The sequence below is a fragment of the Lissotriton vulgaris genome, chromosome 7 (genome assembly GCF_964263255.1).
Source record: "Lissotriton vulgaris chromosome 7, aLisVul1.2, whole genome shotgun sequence".
Lineage (NCBI taxonomy): Eukaryota > Metazoa > Chordata > Amphibia > Caudata > Salamandridae > Lissotriton > Lissotriton vulgaris.
In genome coordinates, this window is record NC_141695.1 from 554318972 (window position 1) to 554346445 (window position 27474).

The following is a 27474-nucleotide window of genomic DNA, read 5'->3' on the forward strand; positions in this document are numbered from 1 at the left end:
TGAGAGCTGTGCTCACGCGGCTTGGGTTAGGCCAAGTGTTCCTTCAGAGGATTGCGGTGCTTTATAGAGACCCAACAGCTCGCATTAAACTGGGGAACTATGTCACAGACCCGATACAGATACGCAGGGGCACGCGACAGGGCTGCCCCTTGTCGCCCCTGCTTTATGCGCTGGTCGCAGAACCACTAGCATGCGCACTGAGAGAATACCACGGCCACCGGGGACTCAATTTCCTTACTTACCAGCTAGTCGTAACGACGTACGCAGACGACACGCTATTATACGCCAGAGACCCAGTAAAGAATTTGGTGCCGCTCCTTCGGGAAGTGGTACTGTTTGGTGCTCTCTATGGGCTGACAGTTAATTAGAATAAATCTATAGCGTTCCCCATTACTGCTGCTACAGAGCAGTTTGACATGGAATACCCTCTGAGGTGGACCACAGAACCTGTGCGTTATCTAGGGATTCAGTTGCACACGGACTCTGAGGTGGTCTTCCGTGAGAATTATGGTAAAGCCATGGCTCGATTGGAGGTTAATGTTGACATCTGGATTGGACTCCCTATCTCCCTATTAGGCAGGATATCGATAATGAAAATGGTGGTCCTGCCCAGACTGCTGTATTTATTCACGAATATACCAATTGTCTTGCCAAAATGCTTTTTCATCCGTCTTACGTCACTGATGATAAAATTGGCCTGGGCTGGAAAGCAGGCAAGGGTACAGTGGAAAACCCTTGTTCTGCCATACCCACTGGGAGGGCTGGGGGCCCCAGATTTTGATCTATACTATCGTGTGGCGCAGAGAGCACACATACACAGCTGGATTCATAATAGAGAAAATGCGCTGTTTATAAAACTAGAAAGACTATTTGCGGCGCCACTCTCGCTTCCAGCTGTTATATTTGAGCCAGCGGACTGCTGTACGGGCCAGCTAGATTCGCTAAACTCCCAGAGGCATGCCTGGCATGCGCTGCTGCAGTTTCACGCTGGGGCGTGGTTGTATTCCCCGTTGGCGCCAGGTAAGGATAAAGGTGTGACTACAGCATTAAATGCACTAGGTGTAATCACGTTGCCGGACATGTTTATAGATGGGACTCTTAAAATGGTTGCTGACATCGCTACACAAGATGTTGTGCCCACTGGACTGCTGCTTTCAATTTCACCGTGTTAGGGAGGCATGGTGGGAACAGTTAGGTGACCACTTACAGGAACCCCCAGAACTTTTAGAACTTACGCATGTGATGAAGACTGATACTCCGAAAAAAATGGTCTCTACTTTATATAAGATAACCATAATGGATAGGGAGACTGGGTACAGCAAGGCACATCTAGACTGGCAGCGCGACTTAGGCATGGCTGTGAACGATGAAATGTGGCGTTATTGCTGCACTAACACAAGGCGCATTTCCTTGAATGGAAGGCATAGATTAGTGCATTTTAAGTTTGTTAATCGAGTATATCACACCCCGGAAAGACTACACCAGTTTGGCCTGAGGGATTGCGCGAGGTGTGATAGATGCAGGGCGCAGGGTGCAGGGTTTTTGCACCTGGCCTGTGAGTGCCTGGGGGCACAACAATTTTGGAGTGCAGTGTTTCACGAACTAAGCAGGATTCTGGAAGAAGAGGTTACACTGAACCCGGCGCTAGCACTGCTGGGTTATTCAAAACCTCTGCCGAAGACAAAGAGGCGAATAATTTACACGGGTATGTTGATGGCGAAAAGGAGGTTAGCTATGTGCTGGATGAGAAGCCCTCACCCCAAGGTAGAGCAGTGGACTAGGGACTTGACTTATTGGTGCACGCAAGCGGAGGCTTATAGCAAGCTGTTACCGCCCAGAAGTAGGCCCAAGAATTTTTGGGGATTATACCTAGAATACAGGGGACGGCAGGGCACGACTGCAGCAGGGAGTGAGACGATTGAAGCGGAGAGCTGCACGCTCGGGCTGGATGGAAACGGGGCAGCTGGTACTGAGGGCGTTTGACCTGAACAATGGTGTCTAGGCTTGAATTCCGCGTCTGGGAACGCCTAAGTGGTACATTGTTTGCTTTGAGACTCTGGGCTGATAAGACGCTAACTCACCACAGGTCTACAGTAATGAAGAAAGTTGAACTGGCATCTCTTGTTTTTTTTGTTTATTTTTGTTTTTAAGGTTATAAATGAAAAGATGTGATTAAAAATGTGCTGATAGAACTCACAGGTCATATCATTGCAAGAGCCATCGGTAGCTCCTGGAATTACGCCGCCCGGCCTCCGGGATGTGGGCTGAAAGGCTGTGTGATGATCCTTGAGTGTTGCAACACTTTTTAGGATGGTGTGAGATAAGACATGTTTTCTCCTTGTTTGCTCTGTTGATATCACAATAAAAAAATGATATGATGCTGAGCAAGTGGGATCTTACAATGTTGTCCAGGGGTGTCAAGAAGGTGTTGAAGAGAGTGGGCTGAGGGATGAGCCCTGGGAGACACCGCAAATGATTTACCTGGGTTCAGAGGTGAATGGAAGTAGGAAGACTTTCCGAGTTCTTCCAGGGAGGAATGAGGCGATCCATCTGAGAGCGTTCCCTTTGTTGCCAATGTCGTGTAGCCTGGTGATCAGCTTGTGGTGAAAAACTATATCCAGTGATGCAGAGAGGCTGAGGAGGATCAGTGCTACCATCTCTTCTAGGTAGAGGAGAGCTTGTATGTCATCTGTAGTTGCGATTGGGGCAGTCTCTCTGTGCTGTGATTCCTGCGGAATCCGGACTAGGAGGAGTCAAGTAGATGGTTTTGCTCAATATGTGTGGTGAGTTGTTGGTTGATGGCTTTCTCCAGTACCTTGGCCGGGAAGGGAAGCAAGGAAATGGGCAGTAAGTTCTTGAGTTTGCTGGGTTAGGTTGATCGCTTCTTGAGAAGGGGTTTGATCTCTGCGTGTTTCCAGGCTTCTGGGAACGTGGGCATGGTTATCGAGGTGTTCAGTGGAAAGGTGAGTTGTTGAATGATTTTGTCGCTTCTGAGGTTAGTGATGTGGTGTGGGCACGGGTCATTGGGTGCTCCTTAGTGGATAGAATTCATCAAGCTGGCCGTTTTCCTGGGTGTTGAGCAGATTCCAAGTGGTCAGTTGATAGTCTGAGCTGGTTTCTGTGTGGATGTGTAGATCGAGGAGGTCAGCAGGCTTTTGGTTTTGGTAGATGGAGAAGATCTTGTGGTTGAAGAAATTGATGAGGTTGTCACAGAGCTCCTGCGAAGGGGTGATGCTGTTCTCATCGGCCGAGGGGTTGGAGAACTCCCTGACGACAAGGAAGAGTTCCTTGCAGTGGTTGAAGCCGGAGTTAATGCGAGCAACTAGGGTATCACTCTTAGTCTTCCTCAATAACTAGTGGTAGAGGTTTAGGGAGGTCTTGAAGTAGGTCCTGTCAGTGGTGTCCTTTTCTGCTGTTTTCAGATGCACTTACTGCTCTAAGTTCTTCGGTGTAATAGCTGGCCTGTTTTGTGGACCTTTTGTGATTGCAGTCTTTGATGGCGGTGACGCTGTTGGTGCAGTTCGTGATCCATATGTTGAAGTTCTTGACACCTTGGGCCAGAGAGTGGCTGGGTTGCGGTTGGAGCCATTGAGGACGAAGGTCCATTGGGTCTTTGTTATTTCACACAAGCGGAGGTAGGTTCTCTGTCGAGCGTGGACGACAGTATGTGTGCTGGTGATGTTCAAATGGATGATGAAGTGGTCGGTCCAGGTGAGTTCTGTGACGTGGCTCAAGTGACGCGGTTTCGGGGATCTAGTGTGTGTCCTGCAGTGTGTTTCGGGTCATGGACAAGTTGGGTGAGTCCTATGTTGTTCATGCATTGTAGGAGTTGGTGATGCTGGCGTCGCTATGGTCGTCGTGGTGGAAGCTGAGTTTGCTGTGGAATAAGAAGTCACTGGAAGCGATGGCGAGGGGTGCAACGGGCCCAGTAGGCGAGGGTACTTCGGATGGTCCACTTGCCGTCAGTTTGGAGTCTTGAAGTTGAGGTGGTCCATGATCAGGGTGGGGTTGTCCGTAGAGGTGGTGCACTGGATGGTCTCTTTGTAAATTATGGTAATTCCTTCTGATGTGGTCCCTATGGGTGACCTTGTATCCTTCGGGTACTGCTGTGGTGATGTTGGGGGGAGGAAGAAGGGTTGAGCCAGGTTTCAGTAATAAAAAAAAAGTCTGGTGCAAGTGTGGAGCTAAGGTCCCACAGCTGTTTGAACATGGCACAATATTTTTTGTCACAGAAACCCTTGGTTTATTGCATTTCGCTCAAGTACTGCCAAAGCATGCTATCAAACAAGTACAATGGTGGTTCCGACCGTTCCCCTCTAAATTCCCCATGTTCCCAGAAACAGATATGCTTTTGAAATATTGTCCCCTCTTCTCTTCCATAGTTTAACATACCTTTCATTTCCGGATATGCTAGCAATAGATTGCGCTTACTAACTACCCTACAGTGAAATTCTCAATCCTCAGGTCCTAGTTATACTGTACTATACTGTGATTGTCGCAAAGTTTTCACCCATACCTTTTTCGAAAACCCCCAATAATTCCTGCAAGAAATTGGATGATTATTTGGGATGTGAGACTGCCCACTTTAAGGAATAATCACAATCCTTTTCAGGGAGAACTCTCCAAGTCACTTAACCCGAGTTCAACACCCCTGGTAGCTACATCACAGACCAAACTTAACTGACGACAATGGGTAAAGAGTTTATTTAGTACCAAACAGTAATAAATGCAAGGCAATGTACATTCAAAACTGAATTAGAAAAAAATGCAATAAATAAAATGACACATAGGAGACACAAATCCAATAAGGGAAAACAGAGATATGAGTTTTTAAAAGATTTAAGGGAAAAAGGCACCAAAAAGCACAAAGCGCAAATGATTATCTATTGTCACAGTAGACCGAGACCTAGGCACAATCTGTGGTCTACCACAATGGTTGTGGGTCAGATACACAGAACAGGTTCATCAAGGTCAAAGATTTTACTTTATAATTTAGCCCTTTAAGTCCCACTTCACCACAAGTACACTTCAAAGCCTTTACCCCCAGGACCTCAGGGCAGGCACTTAGAGACTGACATGGTGTCAGGCAGACACAAACTGTAGGGTCAAGTATAGGTCCAGTTGCCACTGGTCAGCTGGGGACTTCAAGTAAGACACCTCTTGCAGCTTGTTGTCTCCCTGTAGCCATACAGGAGTTCCGCCAACTGACCCTTGGAGTTCACTTCTTTATCTTGGGTATAAGAAGGAGCCAACTCAGTCCTTTAGGGCTCTTCTCAGGTCATAAACAGCTGGTCCAGTCCCCATTTGATCTTCTTCAGGCCAAGAAATTGTTTTGAAGTGGGTGCCTGGACATGCTACATTTATGCCTTAAATGATCTTTGGGGTAAGAGTGGCTCCCGGGCACAAACTGTAGGGTCAAGTATAGGTCCAGTTGCCACTGGCCAGCTGGGGACTTCAAGTAAGACACCTCTTGCAGCTTGTTGTCTCCCTGTAGCCATACAGGAGTTCCGCCAACTGACCCTTGGAGTTCACTTCTTTATCTTGGGTATAAGAAGGAGCCAACTCAGTCCTTTAGGGCTCTTCTCAGGTCATAAACAGCTGGTCCAGTCCCCATTTGATCTTCTTCAGGTTAAGAAAGTGTTTTGAAGTGGGTGCCTGGACATGCTACATTTATGCCTTAAATGATCTTTGGGGTAAGAGTGGCTCCTGGGCACACCCTAATCAATGGGTTAACAGTGCACAGGGCCAACTCTACCCACTTTTTCAGTAGTTTATGTTTGCTGTACTGCAAACAGGCTCAATACGCCATGACTCAGTCACACTAAAGTTGGGTTTTGAGGGATGGATGTGTGTGTTGGGAGTGTACTATGGTAATCCTAGTGTCCTTCCACATCTAACATTAAAATCCAGTTTTAGGCAGGCACTTACCCACAACAAACCCAGAGACAGAACTTTGATAGGACAAATGCGGAAACCTCCAGCAACCAGACAGTGGATACACAAGAATTGTCTTTGCATCTTGTTCTCTTCCTTTTAAGTGTGCCCCAAGCATTAGATGAGGCTCAACAGACCTAAATGAGATAAAGAGGATGCCAGATATGAAAAGACTAGAAGGGAGGTGTATGGAGGAAGAAGACAGACGTAAAGTTAGTGAGAAAAACAGGAAGGAGAACAAACAAAGCAAGACGAGGAGATAAGATTACATGGGATAAGAAATAATGAAAGTGAAGGGAGCAAGGAAAAGGAGATAGGGAGAGAGAAGAGGCAGGGGGAAGAAAGAAGACAGAAGTAATGAGGGGAGAAGGAGACTATGATAGTAAGAAGTTAGGAGCTAGCAGAAGAAATGAGGCATTAGGAGAAAAACAGATGTGATGATTAGAGAAAGGAGAGGGATCCAAAGAACGGATGAGAGAATGGAAAAAATTACAAATGAGGGGGGAAAAGGCAACTGGTAAAATGAAGTCTCTGATGACCGTGTGTGGTAAAATACACCATTTTCTCCAAAGATTTCCTGGTGGGTCAGGGCATACAAATACTCCTCGAATGGTTGTGGTTGCTCACTCGCTCAGCGCTTTACGGTGGGGATTAGGGGGGCAAGGGTATGGCAGTTATATCAAAAGTTGCCAAGGCTGCTAATGGTGCGCAGTTCCAACAGTAACAATGTTGTTTGTTTACCCCAAATGTTTCAGAAATCAATCCATTGGCATTAGAATAAGTGCTATTATGCTAAAGCAAAAGTCGGGTCTTAGATCAATTCGGTTAAACAAGTCATTCAGAAAATTCCTGATTTATACTGTCTAATGCTTTCTTCTGCATCAAACGAATAAATGGTGCGTTATATAGCTTAACTATCACAAGTGACTGAGATGAGATCAAATATTCTATTGATCACTTTTTTTTTTAACCTTAAACACCGCAAGTATAACAGGTATGCCCAAGAGTCTCACGACCACTGTGCCATTTGATACATGCAGCACCCGCTGATTAGGCCCAAAAAGACCCTAACAGGCCTAGAGTTGCTTTTGTAGAATGGACCCGGCCTGGCAGTTTCGGCTGCAGTGTTCCTTTTGACGCAGGATCAAGTTTGAGTTGCTTAATGTGTGGTTTCTGTCTAAAGAGGATAAAAAAATATCGAAGTCGTGTAATAGCTTTAAAGAAATTAATTGTGGCTACCACCCATCAGTTTAAGTTTTCCTACATTATTTCATACAATTAGAATCAGTTACCTGGCGGATGTCATCGGACCCCTAACTCCTTTTAATAAAACTTTATTAGCTTTCAGGAACAAGATGTCTAATTATTAAACTCAGCCAATCGATCCAAACCGTGATTCAGAAATGGAAATTAGCATGACGTAGTTCAGAGCTGGTACAGGCAGATAAAGAAATCCAAATAACCTGAACCAAACAAGGAAGGCATTTTAAAACGTAGCTTCCTTTTCATGCGGCACTGACATTTCAAAGCAGTGTCAATGTTGTTGACGTCTTAAACTCATCTCTTCAAATAATTTGTTTCAGTACAGATCGTTTCAGTTAGTATTAAGAACATAGAAATCAAGGATAGCTCAACCCAGGCAGACAATGTATCATCTCGTTTTCAATTATTGAAATGTAGCCGAAAGGTGCTGGTGCAGAACACACCAATGATAACATATTGGTGGCATCATCTGACGGTTTTTTAAATGATATTTTAATCTCAGGATTCGCTTGGAATGAGAGAATAAAATGTATTCCTTTGCATCAGTATCAAAGTAGATCATGTATGATCAAATTAACAATATTATCCGAGGCATTTCAGAACATGAGACAAACCGCATACATTAAAATACAAATAGCGAAAGAAAAACAGCAAATACACAACCTAAAAATAGCACCCTCACAACCAACTTGCACCCACATACCATTAAAAGGTAAGTAACAAAGTGAAGAGGCCATGAACCATTGCTCTTTGGTAAACAAATACAACTTTAATATACTGCAAAAAATAGCAATTTGGGTGCAAAGTAAGGTAACTGGAAGTCTGATCCAGAATCAAAGTGTCATTAAAAAAAACCCTAAAGTGGGTGCTCCATGACCGATGTAAGAATTCGACCATCTGTAGTTCTGATGCTACATAAGTAGAATCTAAGATTTATAGGACTAACATCCCAATACCAACAACACACATGCTTAAAATGAATGCCATTAGAGGGACGAATTGCAAAAACATGGTCATCTTTTTTTTTTTAATCCGATGTTTTCCTTATCATTGTCCTACTAAGGAACATTTTAAATATCTTTTTACTCTAAATCATTCAAGATAATATATTTGACTCAGGATAATTTTTAGTTACTTAACTCAGGGTGACTTAATGTTTTGACCCCAACTAAATCATTGCTGGCAGCTGGGGCCTCAGCCAAAGCAATATCCACATTTTTAACACAGAACAATCCAGAAAAATACAGAAACACGTAAACATCAATCACATACACAAATTAGGAAATGTTGTAACTAGTTTACAAACAAAGTTCACAAAAATCAGACTTTCAACGAGAAGGTGAAGAGCTTTTTCAACATTTAATTAAATTTCTAAAAGGCGAAGCAATATGCTAGAATATGGCATTTCACTTGGTCTTGTTTGCCCTAATTACATGCTCTCTTTTTTTCTGCACATTTCAGTTCTTCAATTGAGGTAACCTGTCATCCATACTAGATGCTGTCTGCTGTACCCGAGCCAGTCCCACAAATCAAGCTAATGACAACTCAATGTGTAGCTTCTAATTTCAAACGCATTCACATTTACAGAGTGCTTTAAAAATGTTATTGTTTTGCTTTTTTTCTGTCTTTATACATTATTGATAAGTTAATAATGTTTACATTTCTAAACAGTGGCGGGCCTCAAACCTCAGTTAAAAACTGGCTTATTTGGAAGACTTGCCCACAGATTTACCAAAGCTAATTTTCAATTTAAACTGAGAACCACCCAGCGGATTATTTTAACAGAAAGCACCTGCCTGACTGAAACTGGGTCCCAATACATAGTGATAAATAATGACGGATCACAAGTTGAAGCTTTCTCCATAATATAAAGCAAAGCTTTTCAATGTAACAAGGAAATCTATGAAACATTACCATGATTTGTAATCTTTCTGCATCACAGATTCCCAATCTCAAAAGCTGACCCCAGATACAAATTTACATTTGAGGTGTGTGGCCCACATGTTCTAAAACACATTAGCCTCGATAAATACATTAGATTTGACTCAAAACTGGAAACAATAATCTACAAAACTATAATTATATTATTAAACATTCTTATATCTTTTTTATTTCATTTGAAAAAGTATTTTTTCTCATAAAAAATCAAACAGAGCTTCGGTCAACATTTAATTCAATAATAACTTCTTCAGGGCATTTTAATACTGAGTTTATATTTACGCAAAAAAGTGTTGTAATGTTGCTTACAACCCCAATCATATTTTTAACACTGCACTATTTTTTTTACTCTTTCGAATGAGTCAAAGAAACCTTTGAAAGCAATTATACATTTATTGGTTTTGTTAATTATGAAAAGTTACGACCAAGGCCATAGGCCTGGTTTATTTATTTTGAGAGGCATCTGTTATTTGTTGTAGACCTCTAACAGTGGAAAGGTATCACACTATGTTACAGGCTGTAGAAAGGTATTTATTAGATGTAATCTCACAGACTGCAATAGTAGGATTTTGATGTTGGTAAGCCACCAAGACAGACCCACGGAGTAAAGGATTTTCACTGTGATGAGTCGTTTTAGGTCCTATTGAGGGAGGCTGCACACTGTTTGGCCAAGTGTAATTTTGTATACATTTGTGATTTTATAACAGTATGGATTCTGGTTGCCAGCTAATGCACACTTTAGTAGGCCTGTGTAGTTCACAGTATCAAGCAAAACCGTAAAGGCTATAGGCTTATCGGTTCAAAATGAAAAGTTAAGTCAGATTTCTTAGATGTGATCTGTTTAAAATGAAAAGTTTTGACAAAGCAAGTAGGTCTACCTGACGTAGGTTAAAAAGCATGTGCTAAAGACAATAGGGTGTTGAGGGTCCTCTTTTTCTTTCAAGGTTACTTCAGCTTTACAGTTACTCTTACCGGGTTGCTTGCTTGCCGTTTATTAGGTCTCGCCTGAGCCAGCGCTCATGCGCTGCCCTGCGAGGCTTATTGTAAGGGCTTCCATCTCGCACATCTTTTCCTCTTGTTTTTTTCTCCTGCCACATATTTGATTGGCCATTTGCGTAAGGCTTTCACAAAAGAAAGCAAGCAAATGACCAAAGGCTCGAGTATGTACCCCCTTCTCTTGAAATGTTCCCTCCCATGGCGTATGGGTCTCGGGAGCGAGTAGGGGCACACAGGCTACCAGCTGGTTGCCAGCTGCATTCCTGGTGTCTCAGGTTAAATGTGCGGCGTGACCCCATGCTTTTGCTTGTTTTATCTTGCATGCTTGTCACATTGTGTTATTGCCGTCACTTAAACGTGGCGCCATCAGCAGTTTTGTTATCTATCGATCAGAGAATGTGCAGAGCGCTTAGAAACCTGCTTTTTGCAGGGTTTATGTGAGCTACGTGCTGCTGTTAAACGTTGCTTAACATCAATGACATGGAAGTAACATGAATGAGTATGCGCATGCTAGCGATTTGCCAGAGGTAATAGTGTGCATTTTCTTTTTTAAATGTAGTTATATATTTTGCTCAGGTGGTTGTCGAAAGGTATCAGAGGGAAAAGTACTTGCCTGTTTTGGACAAAACGAAATTTCTTGTTCCAGAGGAACCGACCATGACGAAAATTATCACCATTTTTTGGTACATTGAATGATCAGAGCGTCCTGTTGGTGTTGCATAATATTTAACGACTTAAGCGCGGCTGCAATTCCGCCGCGGTGCGGGCGTTCTAAAGGGTGGGCGGGGCAGCAACGGTCGTTCGCAGCACCAGGGAAGGAGGCCGACAGGAGCACGGAACGGGTTAATTGTTTGACCAACGCATCTCTTGATATTAACCGTTTAGTCAAGAAAAAGTTAACATCGAGTGGCCATTTTATCTCTTTGCGCTGGCGAGATATAAGAAAAGAACAGCGAAATTTCTTAACTATCAAGGATACCGTTTTGGAGCACATGGAACCGAATTCGAATAGCGTTTTCAACGCCGCATCATAAGAATCTAGGAAATCGCATAATCTTTCACTGGACTAGTTTTGCTGATACCAATTACCGTCTCTGAGGGACAGCTAGTAAAGAGCTGCTAATTTGTTGGTTATTTTAATAACAAAATGGGTTATTGAGATAGTCTGCACCTGACTTGCATGTGAAATACAGTTACACGTTCGAATTCAGGTAAGGCCAACTCGGCATGTCATTCTTCCACGGTCATTAAGTCCTAGTAACGCCTGCTGTCTGGCATGGCTATGGACGACAAACTGTTCCACTAAGCGTTTAGTCGACAAGTTAGCAGAGACCTTAAAAAGTTGCTATTAAAGGGAAGGTTTTATTTGAATCGGCATTCGACTTCCAGGGTTTACTATTTTGCTTTTCTAATAATCCCCCTTACATACAAACGCACACTTTTCAACATCGTAGTTTCTGCTTCGCTGAAACGTCTTATGTTTTGAAATTACTTCGCCACTCTGCCCCCTATATTTCTGTCTCTTCACTCTGTTTATTCTGAAGAATTTTAGGGTTAAACATCTCTGTTCCATCTCCTGTTACAGAGGACGCTTCTCTTTCATACCTAACGATGCTTGAAGGTAGTTGGACAACCAGAGGGTAAAGTTCATGGATGGTGCCCTCCTGTGGTGCTGTCTGAAGCCTGGCACGGCTAGCCCCTTTAAACGGCCACCATGTCAACAGCCAGGCACATCACAGAAGTTGGTGTTTAAAGGGTTAAATACGTCAGTTTGCCCAGTCTCCAGGCGGCATTCATATTGCAGCAAGAGGTCGATGGTCTTAAATATGTTGCTCCTGGTACCTTCAAATCCTTAAACTGACTAGCCCTTTTAAAATTGCTTTTGTTGCCCTGTCATTCATCCCTACTGGGAAGAGATCCTATCTCACATTAAGGAGATGCTGGGTTACCCGATCTCGGACTCGATGGCTCATATTTTGCTAGGACTCCGAGACCCGGATCTCACTCTCCAGACCAAAGCGGACAAAAAGATAATGTGGTTATGTGTGGGGGCGGCTAAGCGCACTCTGGCCGCGGCGTGGAAAAAGAAGGAAGCCCCCGCAATTTTGTTGTGGCATGCTAGGCTGTGGAAACTGTTGAGTATGGAGAGAATGGCTGATATCTTCAGGGATGATTTTAAGAACTTCACATTCCGATGGGGCCCCCTGGTCCGCTTTCTATCCAAGGGTCTTTGTAGTAAAGGAAGATGCACAGTCCAACTGTGTAAGTTATAATCCTTTATTGTAAGTTCCTTCCAAGTCAGATTGACAAGACAAGATAAGAAGTTCAGATAGGAAGACCCCACCAGGAGCCAGCTGTTAGCAGCTCAGCCTGAGTTGACCAACTGCCACAGTGAGGTAGAGAGAGGCACTGTGAGCCAGAGAGACACCCAGGCATTCTATGATGTCACAGATGTCATGGTACAGTCTATCTAGTGGAGGACAGTGGAGAAGACATTTACTACACATCCTCTTCCCTTATGGAATGTCAACAAAATAGAGAAAACGATAGGCAACATACCTCAAATCTAACATCTGCAGGAAAGGACAAAATGAGATGAACAAAATCTAATAATGTGCGACATGAGATAACAATAGCATGAGGTATCATTAGCAAAGATATGAACAACATTACAATACAATGCTAAACATTAAATGAGCAAAAATACAATAACATGCCACATCCCCCCTCCCTTAGTGAAACAGCATGGTTTAGATGAATCAAGACCAAAAAGCTAAGAAAGCTGCTCACGCTCACAACCTCCCCTACAACAGGGGTATAAGTGTAAACTCCAAAACAAAAATTCACCAGAGAAAAGTTCCCCTGATAAAAGTATGTTGACACTGAAAAATATGATAAAGATCCACACTCAAAGTCCTACCAACATGAAACCCTTGGCCACGAATTCCAAGCAGGTAGACTTCGACAGAAGCAGGGTGTCAAAATAAACTAGGTTTAAACAATATCCACCAAAAATAGGGAACAACGCAGGGTACTAACCCTGTAAAATCACAACCTCCCCTAAGTAGGGTACGCTACAGGATAGTCATCCTGGAATTTAAAATGGGCATTGACTACCCACAAATACACAACCTCCCCTACATAGGGTACACCACAGGATAATCAACCTGGGAACTGAAATGGGGTATTGACTACCCACAAATACACAACCTCCCCTAAATAGGGTAAATAGGGCATGGACTACCCGCAAACACACAATCTCCCCTGAGTAGGGTACACCACAGGAAAATAATCCTGGGAACCAATAATCCTAGAAACCAAAATGGGGCATGGACTACCCGCAAAGGCACAATCTTCCCTGAGTAGGGTACACCACAGGACAATAAACCTGGGAACCAAAATGGGGCATGGACTACCCGCAAAGACACAATCTCCCCTGAGTAGGGTGCACCACAGGACAATACACTTGAATAGGGTACACCACCCTTGGTACTCACCAAATAAGAGTACAAAACAGGATACATTACTTTCCCTTGAAACCCAAAACTACAACATCCCCAACATAGGGTACACACCATAAGGTCCAACATCACCCTAGGAAACAAAAATGGGCATGGACTACCCACAAGCACACAACCTCCCCAAAGAAGGGTACACGAAAGGGTTAAAAGATGTTGCCCTAGGAAACACTCCAGTCACAACAGTTCTCAATATACTTACCATAATGGGCTCAAATACACACAATAGGGCAAACACACCAGAAACCTCCTCAAAGAAAATGCAACCAAAACAAAAGATTATGCCCAAACAAACACGCAATCATAACAAGCACTAAGATGCTAAACACATCAAAACAAATAGATAAACAGATGACTTGAGCACCGGTGAGCGGTCTCTCGCCCGGGGTCTGCACACAGCTGTCCGCAGTCAACGCTGAATCTTGCCACACAAGTGAAGTATCAGGCAGTCTATGAGACGCAATACTTGAAGAAAATTTGAGAGTTTCTAGTGTTCCTCTCACTCTTCAACTGAAACATCGCCCAAACTGTCCGCATCTTGAAGAGCAGAGGCATCTTCATAGCCGTAGAAGCAACGCTGTACGCTAACTGGGACACGTATACTGTAAACTGTTGTCGTGGCAAATGAACTGAAGTCAAAATGGCCACCACGTCGACCGTAGCAGTGCAAGCAGCGTGAGAGCCAAGCTCGACGTGTCTCCAGTCACAGGGGTCACAGGAGCGACGGATTAGAACATGAAAACCTTTGCTAACTCCAAGATGTATTCCAAACACGTCATCACTTGGACGGTAGCAGGGAAACCGAGAAGATCACTGCTGGCCAACCGTCACCAACACACAGGACGGTGAGTTAACGAACTTGGCAAAGCACAGTGACACCAAGTAGACTAACGCTGAAGCCGCCCTGTATTTACGCGCTGCTAAGAACTTCCAATTCTTACACACTCGAGTTGCCATGCAGTACAACACTCAGCTTGCGAAATACAGGACTTCTGCGCAGATAGTAGCGGGTTTTGCCGTTGTGAATCAATAAAGAGTGCACGAACTCACCAGAGGGACTGTTCCTCAATAAAAAAAAAATGAAAAATTGTTCCGCTTTTCCCCACTCGCTGCACTACAGCCGAACACAGTTCACTGATATGAATCCCAGAATAGAGCTGCTAATGTACTTAATCAGTATGTTGCTGGATTCTTCAGAGATTTTCCAGATGACAGCAGAGATCACCAACGCCCAGGTTGCAGGCTGTCCAGACCCAAGCAGGCATCAAAGTAAAGACAAACGCCCAGGGTGCAGGCTGTCCAGGTGGAACAGGACACTGGTGGGGTCAGCTGGGCATTACCTTTTAGTTTCAATTTGAAGTATTGAGAGTTCTTGAAGTCTTAGGTTCTTCTCCTTAGGTCCTTAGTTTACCTTTCTCCTTAATTTACGCGTAGGTTCATCCTGTTCAAAAATCGTCGCCAAAATGTAGTAAAGGAAGATGCACAGTCCAACTGTGCAAGTTATAATCCTTTATTGTAAGTTTCTTCCAAGTAAGATCGATAAGACAAGATAAGAAGTTCAGATAGGAAGACCCCACCAGGAGCCAGCTGTTAGCAGCTCAGCCTGAGTTTACCAACTGCCACAGTGAGCCAGAGAGACACCCAGGCATTCTATGATGTCACAGATGTCATGGTACAGTCTATCTAGTGGAGGACAGTGGAGAAGACATTTACTACAGTCTTCCCTCAGCCGTCTGTCCACCCAGTGTGTGATCTCTCCATCTATTCCAAGTGTGATTGTCCATCCCTCGAATGAACAATTTTGTGCGGCCATTGCTACCACCACTAGGGGAGGAGGGAGGGTTATGGGACTGGGGGGTTCTTTTGGTTTTTTGTTCTTCGACAGCCTGACGAATTAGTGTGACGGCACTCCGCCTTCACGGGATGCGAGCTTACCGAATTCCACTGATGTCAGAGACTGCTTTGTCACTGCTCCTCCTGAGACTGAGCTCAAATTGTTCACCTGACAGAGATGTGACCCTCGCTAAGCTTCCGAGCTCTATGTTGGCCTTGGCCACTTACGGCCTGGGTACCTGTTATCCCACTTGGACTTTGTGTCATATATTGTATGCCTTGCTTAGCTGCCCCCTGCATGGGATGTTATGCGGGACTGTCGCAAGTCTTTTTTCTTTCTGTCACTAAAACTTAATAAAACCTGGTTTGACAAAAAAAATTGCTTTTGTATAGCACCTAAAACTTCTTGGAGGTGTCAAGGAGCATCAGCCTAAGAGGTGAGTGTTTTGAATTGCTTACATGTATATTTATTTGGGTAGCCTTTTGGGGTCACCCGGTCCTAGAACTGGTATCACGTCCTGAGTTTCAGTGATTATTTGACACTGGAGAGACTATGCCGAGTTCTTGCACTGCGGATTCCCCGAACAAGCACCCACCCACTCCTGGCCTGTGTTTAGTTTGGCGGCATGTGCAGGCCATTAACCCTTCCCCACCTCTGCCGATACTTTCAACTATGTGCAGATCTAGGCATACTAGCGCTTTAAATTTTCTCTGCACCAAGCTTATAAGAAACCAGATTGACTGATTAATTACAGTGCTCCTTTGATATAAATAATACAGGTACTTACATAATTTTTGTTACATACAGACAACAAGCCCGGAGTTCCCTTCATGGATTTCCACACTTGACCAAAACGTGTGATCGTGGGGCGAAGTACTTCATCTGCATTTGGCTAGCTCCAGCTTCTCACAAAGGCGCAAGCCTGGATACCAGTACGGAGTGCCAAGTAGAAGTTCATGGGGCTTATTCTAGAATAGTACAGGTGACTTCTCTTTCTGCGACTGTGTAGCTCGGTGCTGCGCGGACAGGGTCCGCGGTGACTGTATTGTAGACCAGCAGTTAATCAGGGAGTCGCCCGTCGTTATGAGGGTCAAAAAGCAGGTTCACGTATTTTACGCTTGGAGGTGGCAGTAGCACACAGACCCGAGGGAGGGGCGACAGGGGCTGGAGCGGGTAAGAACATCCCAACTAGACTATGTTTTAGATTTAGAGTTTATTTCTGTGTAAAAGCTATTACGTCAGTGCTCTTTTGCAGTCTAGCATCCAAAATTGTTCACACCGAGCCGTTTTGCATATCCTCTTTCTGCATTAAGTAAATTGAACTATTTAGAGAATCGACTTTCTGCATTTAGTAAAATTAAATATTAAGAAAATGCAGAAAGACTGGTGATAGCCAAAAGAAACTCACCGGCTGTACTATGAACCAGACAGGAGTCCACAGCCTTGCAATGCATAATGCATATTTTCCTTACATGGAGCACTCCTCCAATCTGTCTTACGTATATGGGTCCATCTTCTCTTTGAATATCCTTAGATCAAGAGGAATGGAGCAATGGGAAACACATAAGCGATTGTCCAGCGCTGGAACAACGTTTATGGTCCAAAAAGGGAGTTGAAGACTACTAACATACTAGTAGCAGCTGGGCAGGTAAACAAAATTTGTACAAGTGTATTAATATTTACTCATCACAAAAACAAAAAAAATTGAAATATGTACGTACATGGATTTATTTAGAGGAAACCTGCGCAACAGGAAAATGGTGCACCCAATAAAAGTTGGGAGGAGGAGGGAAGAGCCTAGCCTGCAGCCGAGATGGCCGCCTAGCTCTTCGGCTCCGCCGACCCTTGTGCCTTTCATCGATATCCTGGCATATATCCTGTACCTCCAAGCGGCACGCTTACCTGTGGAACGCTCCTGACCGCGCTGCTTCAACTCCTGGCGAAAACGGAGCTGTCCCGGCGGTGTGGAGCCACTGTTTCCTTTCCGGCCTTCCGAGTGGCCGCAGCCGGGCCATTGCTTTGAAGGGACGGCCGGCGGCGACAACAACAGCAGCGGCCGCTGCGGAGGAGGAGGAGCCGGTTGACTGGACCTGAAGTGTGGCGCTGGGCTCTTCGCCGTAGCCCTTCCCTCCGCTCGGCAGCCCAGCGCGCCTCGCTTGCAACACTGTAACCGGCTCCTACATATTGTATCCCGGCCTAACTGGGAGAGGGCCGGGATTGCTTCTTTGTTGCAGCCCTCCGCAGCGGACGCCATTTTCCGCATTGGAAACCCTGTGCCTGCCGGAGGGTTTCCCTGCTCCGCCGGCTTCCTCGCAATTGGAGCCTCCCTGCGACCGGCTGCTTTCACGTTTCTGCACCAGCTGAGCCCTGCAGAGATTACACGAACTCTCGGGAGTCGATGGCTGACGAGGGAGACTTGCTTTCTGAGGCGCTCCGCAGTTGCTCGCCCAGGATGGTGGTCACAGCTGCATCCTCCATTCTGGATCCACCGCTGGGGCTTCGGGATATCCTGGATGCACTGGAAGACCTGCAGTTGGCCTTTCGCGACTCTGCCACTGGTTTGGGGGACCGGCTTGCTGAGGCTTCTCCAGCCGGCCATGATGGTTCTTCAGTGCTGCACACTACGCCACATCTTCAATCGATCGACGGAGGATCACCTGATCTGGAGTATGCGGAAGCGACGGAGAGATGCGCCTCAGTGCCCGCTGCAGTACTCTTCGGCTTTGCCCTGAAGGAGTTTGGCGATACTGATCCTTCGCTATGGCCGGAGCTTGTGTCTCGGACGCCATGTTGCCCATCTCCTTTGTCCTCTGGTGACATGCTTCTATGCGTCCTCCTGGACTTGCTGTTCGTGCATCGGCCGGCCGCTACGCTGGACCTTTCGCCTCGTCCTGCTCCCTGTTGTGCTATTTTCGGACTGGCAGTGGCGATTTCTTTTGCCTTTTGCTATCGAGCTCCAATCCAGTTTGACTCGTCCCAAGCGCCTCGACTTCTGCAATGGATTCCACGGTGGCCCGTCCCGTCCATGTTGGCTGTTCTGAAACTGGACTCCGTTGTCATGCTGGTTCGGAGGGGACAGGGCTGAGGATGTTTTTTTCTCTCGCTGCAACCTGCTACGTGCATGGCTGGGACTGTGAATAATAATTGCTGGAGGTACATGTTGGATAGGTATTAGGTCGGGGCCTGGGGTTGGGTGGCCGCGGGTAACGGTATTGATTGCTTTGGTTATATCCTTGGCCCTCCCCCGATCATATGTGAATTTTCTCTTTTCTTTTTCTTCTTCTTTTTCTTTCTCCTACATTTCGGGCACTCTTTTGGGGCGACAGACACACTGCTAGGGGGGGGTGGGCCGTAGCCTCTGCATGCGTGTAGGGTGGGGGGGATTATTTCCTTGATCGTTTCATTTTCTATGGGCCTCTTTTTTCTCCCTTTTTTTTTTTTTTTTTTTTTTCTTCTTATTACTTTTTATCTTTTATTCTTTTCCTTTCTTATTTCCCTGGGTCGAAGGGAGGATTGGGAACTTGCGGGTAGCGATTGGGGGTCATCATGTGGTGTGTTTATTCTCTATCCTGACTTAATTGATTACAGCCGATTGTCTTGCGGATAATGCTTGCTGACTTTTCTGATGATCGTTGCCCACTTCTGTCCTATTCGCATTGCTTTGACTCGGATCCTTCTTGACCTGTTGCTATGGACTTATTTCAAAACTTTAAAATTAAACCTCATCATCCTGCCTCTTGGCGGCGCAATTATGTATAGTGTAACTTGGATTATTCGTGACTGCTCTGATATGCTGCTGAGTTGCCTAATTGCTTGCTGATGTGCCTTTTATTGTCGAGGCCGGCCTGTGGGTTGTAGGCCCGTATTTGTCTGCACATACTGTCAAATAAAGGTTTTCCAAAAAAAAAAAAAAAAGTTGGGAGGAGTGTACCAGGAGCAGGGGGATGAAAGCAAGACCAGAACAATGGAGTCTGACAGCTGGGTCCATCACCTAGTGACTTATGCAGGGTTGAGGTATTATTTCATAGGAGTGTCTTCAGTTCCTTCTTGACGAGCAGGAGTGTAGGAGGAATTCCAGATGATTCTAAGAGTATTAGGAAAGAGAAGGCTTATATTTGCCTTGCTGCATATTTCTGTCTCAACTCTGATAACGTTACGGCTGCAATACATTCCGTAACGGTAACCCATCAAAGATCGTTATTCCAGTTATGGTGCAGTATTTGTGTTTACCAATTTGTAAATGACGCAGCAGACACTGAAGGTGAGGAAGTGGGTGGGTGAGGGTGGCAAACAGGCGGCGATGATGATAATGCACTTCAAAGGAGACAGATGTGAGTCTGAGACATCGGCGAGCAGTGCACTACCTTTGAAGCTGAGAAGTATATTTGGTGTTTTAGCCATAGATGCTACCATTATTATCCATCTTCAATGGTAATCTTTTTATTTGTCTCAGAATGGATGCATCAGGCCTATTGAAATTCAAACATGTAGGTTATGTACAGATCACCACAGTGCTCTCTGTCCAATGATCCGTTTAATTTATTTTTCTCCAGCACAGTAGCCACGAAGACAACTGAAATTTCTCTGGTAATGTTGTAGGTTATAACATGGTTTTACACACGTATAGGATTATACATGCTCTTGAGTGCCTATGAGTAACTCCATTGCACCTATGGCTTTAGGCCTACCAAAATAAAGACTGCTCTCCACCTCATTTAACTGTTGTACTCAATCTGGACTTATTCCTTACCCAATACTATTTGCACTGCTCCACTACTCATATTGTTTTCAAATGAAACAATCATTATCTTTCCAGCAAATGTGCACCATTCTTTTTGGTGATATGAGAACCACAGAGGTATTTAGAACAGTCTAAGACAAAGTAATTGTGCTTTGCAGATAGCCATGCTTTCCCTGACCTATTGATCTAATTTCCGGCTGGCTCTTAGCTTACCTCAGCAGCTACAATTCTGTAATCTCCCTTGAGAAGCACTCCTTATATTTTCTGAATTACTTCTCCTGTACAGTACCAAACATTGCAGGGCCGGAAATCACCCAAATAGTATCCCCACCAACAATAGGAGTGATTAATAACCCCTCAAAAGGCTATGAGTAAACTCACAGATAAGGTCAACTGTGATCCAAGGCCTTTACACCCGTTACACTCAGTAGAAGAGTCTACCAATCCTTTCTATGTAAAATCCGCTCAGAGCCCCATACTTGGTTACTATTTCCTTTTAAAATAACAGGTGCATGTGATGCCATGTTGCTGCCATTTACAAACAATAGCTATGTTGCTTGTCATTTGGAACCCCACCAATCCCAAGAGAAGACCAATTAAAGGAAAAACAGGGAGTGCCTTACACACTGAAAACCCACTCGCCACAACCAAATAAATGAAATATCAGGAGGAGATAGAGGCAACATGTCAGAGACTGGATTGATTAGCGGATGCCTCCCCTCTCTTCTCCACACGTAAATGAATGGTTTTCTAGAGAGGGAAGTGAAACTAATGAAGTAAGCATGCAGAGGACAGCATCAAGATCGTGGTCTTCTCTTCCTCACAGTCTAGTGGCAAAGACCCACAGTAAGGCCCAGAGTAAACACTTCCAAGCTGGATATAAATTGCCTCTAGAAGGATTTGGATTATTATTAAGATTTGTAGAGAACGTAGCTCCCCAGATGGTTTAACAGCGCGGAGGAAGGAAACAGATCAAAAGTGGAAGGACCTAGAGCCTATGAACTAGAACAACTAAGTGTAAGCTCCTTACAAAAAGTAAATAAGGAGGAAAAACATCTCAACAGTTCAGGGAGACTGTTCCAGAGCTTGGGGCCCAGGAAAGAGAAGGTGCGGCCACCAATCCGGGTGTGCTCGACTCTGGGGACTGTAAAAAGAAAATGGTGGCTCGAATGCAGTGGTCGAGGAGGAAGGTAGGGCACTATCAGATCTTGAATGTAGCGCGGTCCAAAGCGTGAGTTGATTTTATGCATAAGAAAGAGTGCCTTTAAATTGATGCGTTTGTGAGCCAGTGGAGATCACAGAGGAGAACGGATACAGAGGAAGCCGACATAAAAATGTTACGGTCATACACATATTGCTTGAAATTATATATTTTCACTACTTCAAAGAAATGAGTGTCAAAGACTAATTACAGCTTACCTTTATTTGGATAATAGTAACCCATGTTATTTAAGGTGCACAGACTGGGGTCAGAGGTGCTATGTAAAAATTATACCACTATTATGATGCATCAATGTTTTGTACGGGTCCTGCACAAGAACCAAGGCAATGCCACAGAGTCCGAAGAGCGGAATACCATCTTGAACGCTGCAGCTGCTTTTGTTACAGGGAGTTGTTATTGCAGCACTACAGTAAAACTAGCTCCCAGTAACAACAAGCATTGGCACAGACAATAGGTCTCACCTTTGGGACCTTATAAGTGTTTAGTTATCCAGTACAATATCCTTGGTGCAACAACATCACTGTTGCATGGCTAAACACTTATAAGTTCCCGAAGGCGAGACCTGTTGGCTATTTCAGTAACAATTCCTGATGGGATCCCATTGTTTTTATCCTCACGCCACTTTCTAGGTTCATTTCAGCTCTTGAGGCCTCTACCTTAAATCATCCCTTATTCCTGCGTTGTTGCATGCAAAGTCTGCTCTCTGCAATTCTCCGGCACTGCCATCCCAGGCAGCCCTTTCTGTGCTAGGCTGGGGCTGTAGCTATTCTCTTCATCCCTCGCATTATTTATTGGGTTACTTGCTACTGTACAACTTACTAAATTCACGCCTCTCTTAAGGACATCCTCCTATTTGCCAAGGCCCCAACTGCAATCTCCACTAAACCCAAAAACTTGGACAGGGATTGCATGCCCGAGGAGGAAACAGAGTTGTTGGCAGTCCATGGATGATTTGTGCACAGTTTTCTGTACAGTTTAACTAACATTTGCCCTTCCACAGGTATACACAATGAATCTCGTTTGTTCTGAGCATGCATTTCCATTTGGCTTGTCCTTTATGCCTTCTTCTGTACTTTTGTTCCATGGGTATGCACGTCCTCGACTACTGCCTTCCGTTCTAGGTGTCTTCCGATTGTTTGGTCCCCGCTTAGCCATCTCTAAACAAACATCTTCTTTGCGAGTGAGGCACATTCTCCTCACCTACCTAACATCAAAGTGGGGGAACAACCGGTCCTCTGTAGTCACTACTATTACTGTTCTTTTCTCCATGGCACAAGATGACTTCCCATAAACTGGCCCAACCCATTCCCAAAGAGTAGTGGGATGGACACTGTTGTTACTCTCTCAGCACCCAGAAACCTGAAAGCCCCCTTGCAGGAGTTTGGTAACACACCGCCTACCAGAAAGGGCATGTTTCACCAGGAACCATGCTCTCTGTGGCACATTTCTGGATCCATGCACACCAAGTGTGTCTGAACTCTGAACAAAAACTAATTTTGCCCCATCCGTGTGACCTGCCAACGAGTCACAACCATGGCACAGAAAATGCTAAACAAAGGCTTATGGAACGACATGAAAAAATGTGATGCTTATAGGGAAAATCTAGAGCCTCTTAGCTGGCAGTATCCTAGGCGGCTGCCTTGTATCGCCTTACTGTAGTTTTCACAATGACAAGGGCACTTAAGTATAAGGGACTAGTTGCGCTCCACTGGATATTTGGTTAGATAAAAAGGACTTGTTCAATTGATGTGAGCCTACTCGGTAAGGGGTGACCCTAATAACCCCTTAACAATGTGTAACTAAACATACATTTACAAATTGAGGGACAAAACCTGTGCACACACAATAATATTCACAGTTAATAACTTTTTGGTATTGTTAGAGACAATGAGGAAGGGCAGTCGAAATATGTTGAACTTGTTTTTATTTCGCCAGCCGACACGTGTTTCATTGGAGTATAGTACACACCAAATCTTCAGGGCTAGATCCTAGTGGACAAGGAGGATAATCCCCCACGACTGGTGATAATTCCGACCCAGTCAGGGTGTCGGTAGATTTTTCTGTGGATATGCCGGGTGAGTCAGGACACGCTGCAGCGAAAACTCCACAACGACGGGTCTAGTGCCGGTAGTAGGCTGGGACCGATGAGGGCAGAACTCAATAGAAGGTTAAATAATGATCGCACAAACTACTCAGTAACTCCTGTCAGAGATATCCCTTGACATCGATGTGAACATAATTTATTGAAAATGACAGGTAATGTCCAAATTTCGGACGAGAAACGCTACCACAATGGGTGCTCAGTTCTGCAGAAAATCCTCATAGGTGGTCCCGGAACTCGTACCGGCGTCCTCGGTCTGGTGTTGGGTGCATCTAAAAGTTATTAACTGTGAACTGTGAATATTATTATGTGTGCACAGGTTTTGTCCCTCAATTGCCTTACTGTAGCATCAGCCCCATGCTCTCCCCCACACGCAGGCACGTTTCAACTCTTCCTGAAGGGGGAGAGGGCCTCTCTTGCCCCCGAAGCCTGTAATATGTTTCAGTGGCGGAGCAGGGCACGGGGAGGGCACCACCGGGGGCTGCCGCTTTGTAATGCAGCTCAGCAATAATCTGTCACTTGGCAGAGGGTAATTGGAACCATCCGCCATGCTGAGAAGAGGCTCTCTGGGATTGCATACGCTGGCTCTGATGGACGGTGGGAATACAGTTTCCATCACACACTGTGTAATCTCCTGGCTTAATATGATAAGAGGCCCATCCGGTGCCAGCGAGGTGCAGAATGGGACAGATCGCTGCGGACACAGAGATGGATGTTCAACTCTTGGTTACAACAGAGCGCGCCAGGCAAGCTTTTAATCCCGAAATTATGGAGCTCAGCTGGGCGAGCACGGTTGATACCTGGGCAAATCACAGGGCGCACCTGGGCAGAACACAGGGTGCACCTGAGCCTCCCAGCTCTAAGCACAAACATGTCCCTTGTTCAGAGCAATGACAAATTGCAGGCTGCTTTTCTGTACAGGCAAAAGGGCACAGCGGTGATAACCAGCACTGTAAAAAAAAAAGTAGCCCGCAAATTGTGCACGCGAGAGCGAGCACCAGGGCTCAATCATTTAAAAAACATGTCTCCCCTGAGATGCAGAAGCTGCTGGTGTGCCCGCACGATTGCGAGCAGCAGAATATGTTTCCAATTATTGCGCCCGCTTCTGGGCAAAATCATTGGAAAAATATGCTGCTGCACGTAACTGCAAGCATTAGGCCGTGGATGTGCACATGGGTGGGACAAAAAGAGGCTTTGGCCAATTGCGTGCTGTCTTTGTTAAAAAGATGCACGCAAAGGCCAATAGCCTGGGGCAAAACTACAAGCAGACGCGCAAAACGCGTGCGGGCATGTGCTCGATTTCTGAAAGCCCTTACATAAAGTCTTTGCCAAAACAGCGCATGCGTGCGGTTAGAGGCTTGACCTAAACCCCCCCCCCCACTATTGGTTCAAAACTGTGCCCCCATCCTTCTGGGCCATTGGGTAAATGCCGGTGCCTGCTACGGCCTGTGCGGCCCTGATGAAATGGCTCAGTGAATTATTAAACACTTGCTGCTTACTGACATCAGTGATGATCTGCAAATTATGATTGAAATCATGGCATGGCCAACTCAGTTTTCATATGTCTGATGCTGGTAAGCCGTCTACAATTGAACTGGGTAAAAGCAAGATCTTTTCTAATTTAAGCAGAACAATGCCTTGAAGTTATCATAATTTTTATTATGAACATATTTTACTTTCCTGTCTTCAACAGTGAATCCTACCTGTAATAAACGTGACTACATTTAAGAACCTTTGTAGTCTGTACTTATTGAAAAACAGTGCTGCTTCGGACTCAATAACTTACTCTGGGTGATATGGGAACTTGGTACACTGCATTAAACCTTCAACCACCTATTTTAATTGACCTCACAGCTTCGTCAGTGTCACCATTTCTTTCAAATTATTAACTTTTGGTCTCACACAAAATACTCATTAAAGACCAAAAGCAATACAGACCAGCAACCAATCTTTGTCTAAGTACCTAACGAAAATGCGTGAAAAATGTTTCTAAACAAGCTCATATTTTCTCTACATTTTTCAATTCCTTGGTGAGAATGCAAAATAAGACTTCTAATCGGTAAATATGACCAAGCTACTCCACAACTATTTGAACCTTTTCAGATTTATATAGAGCCCACAGCCAAACTTACGTGTAATTTTAAAACTGAGTTAAGGTGAATATATATATGAACTCAATTTCAAATAGGTTTTAACTAATGTCTTCTGTCATCCTCTCACTTGAAACAAAATGTTTGCCTCCATTTTCAGGACATTGCCTCGCTATATGTAAGTGGCATTTCTATTGATACTAATATGTTGTTTGAATTCGGTACTGAGTGTTTATGCTCTGTTCTTATGAGACACTCAATAATACAAAGTAAAAAAGCAAAAACAAATCTGCGTTAACTGTCGCTCATTACAAAACTACCAGCTATGCAAGTGATTGCCCATTTATGCTAACTATTATTATGAGGCAATCACAGAGCACTAGAGACAGATCTGTTCACAAAACGAGAAAATGTATGCAGTGCAGTTTCGCTGGTTTACTTTTTTTGTAGCTTAAAAAAAAACAGGAATCATAAAAAATACAATCACTATTTTTGTGTTTCCAGTGGATCATCAAATTAGTATTTTTGTGTTATTTACATGTCTTAAACCCTGAGTATTGGGGGGACACAGGAGCGCACTGCTTTTATTCCAAAACCATCTGAATTTTGGAGACCATAAATATTCATAGGATAACCTCCTCACGAAGTGGCTGCGCTGGGTGTAAGTGTTACAAAGGTGCTTCCTTGTCAACTATTAAAAGGTGTACAATAAACAGAGAAAAATGTCTAAGACAAATCAAAAGGAATGGGGGTTCTAACTATGTTCAAAAGTGTTAAAAATAAATCGTGGGCTTACTGATGCTCCAAACTGCTAGTGTCTTGCAGGCAGACACCGAACGAGTCGCACTTCTGTAGTGAATTATACGCTAAGAAAGGCTACCTTACTCCAGAGCAATCTCGACACCTTTACTGGGTGAGCCTCACGTACCTGCATTTGTCATTAGAATGTCACGTTTAAACTCAAGAACATACGCCCCGATCTCGAACATGTATGACTGCCGTTTGTTTTCCTGTAATAATCTTTTTATCCCTTATTCCAAATTTCTACGGAATGCAAAAGTGAAAGTCGCAGTGAGGTTTCAAATCAAAGACTTAAATAGATCCACAGCGGAAAGGTTTGTTGTTTGCTGATCAAATTTACAGGTGCGGGCCCCTTCTTTATATACACAACAGGCTCAAATACGAACAAGCAGCAATACCCCCAAGATGCACGAAGCATTGCCAGTAGCTATGCCCCTCCCACAGAATAATCGCTGACACATCCAACCCCAAAACACTAATAACCCGACACTGCTAGCTCTCACCTTCACAAAACAACAGCAGAAGTTTCCATTCATCGGCTCCGCCACTATCCCGGCATGCAGCACTTAGACTACCAAAGAAACTCGGTAGCTGAGCAGAGAGGAGGATAATGGACATAGAAAACGGCGCTGCTGTAGCCTGTATCATATCCATCCACTCGCCATCTTGAAATAGCAAAGTCGAAGCTTAACTAGATGGACCTCGCATCTTTAATGCATCTTAAAACTTAAATTTTCGCAAGTGGCTGAAAAAGTTTGAAACTGTTAAGAAATCTCGAGAGTTCGGGTCTTCAAATCTGCTGCTCGAGTTCAGGTTTTTTCTTTGAATTGTGAGACTTATAGTCCTGTTTTACAATGTAACAAGACTACAAGTCCCAGAATTCAAAGATAAAACACGGAGTGGGGAAGTACATCATGCATGCACCTAGGAAACTTGGCAGGGCTGAGTTCAGGTATTTTTTTTTTTAATTGTGACACTTGTAGTCTTGTTTTTTAATGGCATAAACAAAGACTACCAATACCAGAATTCAAAGAAA

The 27474-nt window shown here is 44.4% G+C and overlaps 1 protein-coding gene across 3 annotated transcripts in view; it reads right to left on the reverse strand.

Annotated features, from left to right (window-relative positions):
- NARF (nuclear prelamin A recognition factor) overlaps positions 1-27042 on the reverse strand; it is a 398106-nt gene extending 371064 nt beyond the window's left edge. The window contains exons 1-2 of one of the 3 annotated variants that reach the window (XM_086930650.1): positions 26942-26987; positions 6906-7111 (exon numbers count right to left, since the gene is read on the reverse strand). The gene's annotated coding sequence lies outside the window, so the exon portion shown is untranslated. Of the gene's footprint in view, positions 1-5928; positions 5950-6905; positions 7112-26941 lie in introns of those variants that run through there. The other 2 variants (XM_086930648.1, XM_086930651.1) reach the window with 2 other exon arrangements.
- Positions 27043-27474: the final 432 nt, after the last annotated feature.